This window comes from Octodon degus, unplaced genomic scaffold (assembly GCF_000260255.1).
Source record: "Octodon degus isolate 3935 unplaced genomic scaffold, OctDeg1.0 scaffold00059, whole genome shotgun sequence".
Taxonomy (NCBI): Eukaryota; Metazoa; Chordata; class Mammalia; order Rodentia; family Octodontidae; genus Octodon; species Octodon degus.
This window is the reverse complement of record NW_004524635.1, coordinates 7,465,810-7,471,330: the sequence shown is the minus strand read 5'-3', so window position 1 is coordinate 7,471,330 and position 5,521 is coordinate 7,465,810. Positions and strand designations below refer to the sequence as shown.

Below are 5,521 nucleotides of genomic sequence, written 5' to 3'. Positions count from 1 at the left end.
AATTTCTTCTGTGACCCGTTGGTTGTTGAGTAGGGTGTTATTTAATTTCCATGTATCTATGGTGTTTTTTTCATTTCTATTGTCATTTATTTCCAGTTTCATTGCACTGTGGTCAAATAATGTGCCTGGGATAATTTCTGTTTTCTTGCATAGATTTAAGCATGACCTATGGACCAGTATGTGTTGTAGATTAGAAAATGGCCCATATGCAGCTGAGAAAAATGTGTATTCAGCTATGTTTGGATGGAACACTTTGTATATGTCTACCAAGTCCCTTTGTTTTAAGTTCTGTTTCAGTTCTCTTATTTCTTTGGTAATTTTTTTGTCTGGGTGACCTATCTTTTGGGATAAGTGTGTGTTAAGGTCTCCTGTTAAGATTGTGGTATTGGATATTAGATTTTTCATGTCCATTAAGATTTGCTTTATAAGGCTGGGGAGATGGCTCAGTGGAATAAGTGCTTCCCTGGCAAGCGTGAGGGCCTGAGTTCAATCCCTGGTTCCGAAAAAAAAAAAAAAAAAGATTTTCTTTATATAGTTGGGTGCTCTCATGTTTGGTGCATACATATTTATGAGTGTTACCTCTTCCTCTTGAATTTTTCCCCTAACCAGTATATAGTGGCCTTCTTTATTTCACTTGATTATTATTGGTTTGAAGTTGAGACTCTCTGAGAATAGGATTGCTACCCCAGCTTTTAAGAGGTGCTGGGGCATGTAATATTGTGTTTCATCCTTTGACTCTCAGCCTATGAATGTCTTTATAAGTTAAATGTGCTTCTTATATACAACATATTGTTGGATTTTATTTCCTAATCCACCGTGCCGGTCTATTTCTCTTAATTGGTGAATTGAGTCCATTTACATTGATGGTTAGAATTAAGATGTATTGACTTACGGTTGACATGTTATTTACCTGTTGCAGTTTGCTCCTTTTTCTCCTGTGTTTAATTGCTTGCCCTATTTAGTTGGTTGCTTCTGATCTCATTTGTGGAGTTCTGATCATTTTGGTCCCTCTCTAGAACATCTTTCAGTAGCCTGTGTAGGGTTGGCTTTGTCATCACGAAATTCTTTAGTTGTTCTTTGTCATGAAAGTATTTCACTTCTCCATCAAACTTGAAAGAGAGTTTTGCAGGGTACAGTAGTCTGGGCTGGAATTTGTTTTCATAGAGGACTACTTGAAGTACTCTGCTCCATGCTCTTATTGCCTTCTTGGTTAGTGAAGAGAAGTCTTCTGTAATTCTGATGTGTTTTCCTTTGAATGTGATCTGCTTCTTTTCTCTAGTGGCTTTCAGTATATTATTCTTATGCTGGATTTCTAGGATTTTGACTATTATATGTCTTGGTGTGTTTTTAATTGGGTTGAGGTTACTTGGCGTTCTGTATGCTTTTGTTACCTGAATGTCAGATTGTTTCCACATATTTGGGAGGTTTTCTCCTATTACTTCTGCCCACATTTTTTTTAGTGTCACTTGTATTGACTCCTTCTTTCTTTCTCATTGATGCCTATTAGTCTCACATTGTTCATCTTTGCATCATCTTGCTGGTGATTTATTATTTTTTCCTGCATCCTAGTTGTTTTTAAAAGATTCTTTCTTACCCTTTCACTAGCTGCACCAGCGTCTTCAAGATCTGAAACTCTGTCTTCACTTTCACTTAAATGGTTTTGCAAGCTTGTGATTGAGATTTTAAATTCCTCTATATCTCTTTGACTCTGCTTCATGCGATCTATTTCTTTCCTGTATTGTTCATTCAAGGAATCCATCATTTTTCTAATCTCTATTTTTTTTTTATCAATGTCTTCTTTAGGAGCAGTTATTAATTCTTTTACTGAAGTGTTTTTTTCAGATTGGGTTTCCTCCCTATGCTTCTGTAGCTGATTCTTTACTTCAGCTGCTATGAGTTCTGAGAATTCTTTTCTTATTTCAGAAAATTCCACTCTGAGTTCCTATGTAACTTTCTGCTGTTGCTTATTTACTGTCGACACTATTAATTCATACATTTGATCTGAGCTAATGTCCTCTGCACTATTTCTGGGTGGGCATTGGGTTTCCTCCATATGTTTCTCATTTGATTCTTTACTAAAGATGTTATTAATTCAGGGATTTCTTTTTCCATTTCCAATATGAGTTCTTTATACTTTTCTGCAGCTGTTTCTTTATTTCAGAAGCTGTTGATTCATTGATTTTACCTGTGTGATTCCCATTTTGTTCTGTGTTAGTGTCCTCTGCACTTTTGTGGGTGGACTTGGGTTTAGAGATTGCATTTTGTTCCTTCTTGTTGGCCTTTTGTGTAGCACTGTCTTCTGACCTTTGTTGTAGAGCTTTGGTGCAGTTATAACCTTAGCACCTACTGAAGTTTAGTTGCAGATCTACAAAGTGTGGATCTATCCAGTTGTACCTGGCTTGGGTCTGGCTGCTGTGCTCAGTTCCTTCCTGATGGGAGTGAACCTGTTGTGCCCCTCTGGCAAGATGTTCTGCTCCTGGACTAGCTGAGTGTTTCTGTACCCTACTCTTTCTGCAGGCCTGTATGCCAGGCCTGAGCTGAGTCTGAAGGGGACAAGGTAGAGTAGGAGGGAGAGGCAGCTCTCCCACACACTCACCGGGCCTGGGCTAGGACTGGATCTGGGGGTTCCCAGAATGCAACAGAAATTCTCTCTGGGTGGGTAGGGTAAGGGGGTGCTGTGGAGTGGTGGTGGGGTTGCAAGGGGTTGGAAGATGGTCTCACCCACAGTGCACCTGGGCTGGGACTGGCAGGTCCCGGTGGCACAGGGTAGCCAGAAGCTCTCCCACACAGTCATTGGACCTGGGCTAGGACTGGATCTGGGCTCCCTAGAACGTGGCAGCAGTTCTCACATGGCGGTTGGGGTGGGGTGGGGTGTTGCGGAGTGTTGGGTGGGACCCAAAGTGGTGGAAGAGGGTTTCACCTATGCTGTGCCTGGGCTGGGACCAGCAGGTCCCACCGGTTCAGGGTAGCTGGAAGCTCTCCCACACTTCTCTCTCTTTAAAAAAAATGACAGAGCTATATCTTGGCATGGTCATATACTCATGATGGCCAAAGGTGAAAATGGGGAGATTGTTTAAGGAAAGATTGTAGTAATCCAAGCAAAAGATAGTGGTGCCTATTTTTCCTTGATTTTAATTTTTTCCTCTACTGGCACATAATAAGTTTGGTGTTTTGACATTATGTGATAATTTGTGGAGAATAGCAAGAACTAGGCCTTTCCTTATGTACACAATTCTATGATAAAAATGGAACAGTAAGTGGGGGTTCTAATTTTAGAGGTTCATTTTTGCTGATACTACTGATGTCTCATGCTATACATTTGGATGCCTTAAGCATTGCTAGTTTTCAGTTGCATTTGTTAATTTTGAAAGAATCTTAACTAAAGTGCCCTAAAACTCACCCATTTTATGCATCTCTGTACATCTTTTATGCATTCAATGAAATGACCTGAATATGGTCTCATCTGAAATGTTTTCTAAATATTGTTATATACAAAATATGATCAAAAATTACAGTGCATTGAAATGTTTAAAAATTATCCTAGCAAGCTTTTCCTGGGGGAGCCGTTGGGTTGGGAGGAGCATAGTCTTTTCCTCTCCCCACCATGGCTTGTGCTTGTCCCTTGATATCCATGTACTCCAAAAAGGGGGAGTCATCCACCAAAAATGTCACCTGGCCTGCTGTGTTCAAGGCTCCCATTCAACAGATATTGTGAATTTTGTTCACACCAACTTGCAGAAAAACAAGAGATAGCCATATGCTGTCAGCGAATTAGTAGGTCACCAGACCACTGTCGAGTCTTGGGGACTGGCAAAGCTGTGGCTCGAATTCCCAGAGTTCATGGTGGTGGAACCCACTGTTTTGGCCAGGGTACCTTTGGCAATATGTGTCAGGAAGGCCGCATATTTGCACCAACCGAAACCTGGCACCGTTGGCACCACAGAGTGAACACAGTCCAGAAGTAGTATGCCATCTGCTCGGCCTTGGCCAGCTTGGCCTGGCCAGTACTGGTCATGTCCAAATGTCATTGAATTGAGAAAGTTCCAGAACTTCCTTTGGTGGTAGAAGATAAAGTTGAAGGTTACAAGAAGACTAAGGAGGCAGTTTTGCTTCTGAGGAAACTTAAGGCCTGGAATGATATTAAAAAGGTTTATGCCTCTCAGCAAATGAGAGCTGGCAAGGGCAAGATGAGAACCGTGGTCACATCCAGCGCAAGGGACCTTGTATCATCTACAATGAAGACAATGGCATCATCAAGGCTTTCAGAAATATCCTGTGCATTACTCTGCTCAATGTAAGCAAACCATATTTTGAAACTTGCTCCTGGTGGGTATGTGGGCCATTTCTGCATTTGGACTGAAAGCACTTTCCGGAAGTTAGATGAGCTGTACGACACTTGGTGGAAGGTGCTACCCTCAAGAGTCACTATAATCTGCCTATGCGCAAGATGATCAATAAAGATATGAGTAGAATCTTGAAGAGTCCAGAAGTCCAAAGAGCCCTATGAACACCACTCAAGAAGATTCATTGTAAAGTTCTGAAGAAGAATCCTCTGAAGAACCCAAGAATCATGCTGAAGCTGAACCCATATGCACAGACCTTGCACCAGAACACCATTCTTCACCAGGCCAGGAATCACAAGATCCAAATGATTAAAGCAGCTGCACAGACAGCTAAACTGGAAGAGAAGGAAGCTGCCAGCAAGAAACCTGTGTAAGAGCAGAAAGGAAAGAAGACTGCTGGTCCTAAGAAGCCTATGAAGAAGCCTTTGGGGAAAAAGCCTGCAGCTCCCAAGAAACCAGCAGTCAAGAAACTTCCTGAAGAAAAGAAGCCAGCTGCATAAACTCAAAATCTCTATCCCATACAAGTACCGTAAACTTGGACATAAATTTTGAATAAAGACCTGATCAAAGAGGCAGTAAGAAAAAGAATTATAATAGCAGAGGAGCATCACCATTGATTCCCCTCAGAGCACTTACCCTTCCCCAAGTCACATCTTCTTCTTGCAGGCAGTGTCTCCAGCAGTTCTCAAAGTCTGATCTTGAGTGGCTTTAGTTGTGCTGCCTTGAGTACCCTGAATCAGTTCACCATGATTTCTTCTTATTACTTCTCACTTGGAGTTTGGGGAAAAGCCAGAAGTGACACGGCCTCAGAGTCAGTGGTTCTGTGAGTGAGGACACACTGTACTGTTCTCACAAGCTTGCCTTTGGGTTGGATGGTGCTGAGCAACGGCACTCACTGTGTTTTTGATTATACCTCATAAAGATGCTCAAGAGAGAAGACTTCCCCAGTTGCATCAGAAAGAGGCAAGATTGGTGAAATAAGTGTGCAGGAAGCACGGAGAAGGGTTTTATGGGAAACTAATAGGAATGTGTCTTTTTTGTTTTGGTGTTGTTGAGATATTTATTTATTTATTTGGCATAATTTTATTGATAAACAAATAGCAATGAGACAGTTTCAAACCAAACTGGTAGGACAGTTTCAATAATTAACACATTGCATACTCTCTTCCTAGTGGTTA

The 5,521-nt window shown here is 41.3% G+C and overlaps 1 protein-coding gene and 1 pseudogene across 4 annotated transcripts in view; both read left to right on the top strand.

Annotated features, from left to right (window-relative positions):
* The window catches only part of Nek10 (NIMA related kinase 10), a 314,976-nt gene that overhangs the window by 239,717 nt on the left and 69,738 nt on the right, over positions 1–5,521 (top strand). The gene's annotated exons all lie outside the window — the stretch shown is intronic.
* LOC101560086 lies at positions 3,605–4,843 on the top strand (annotated as a pseudogene).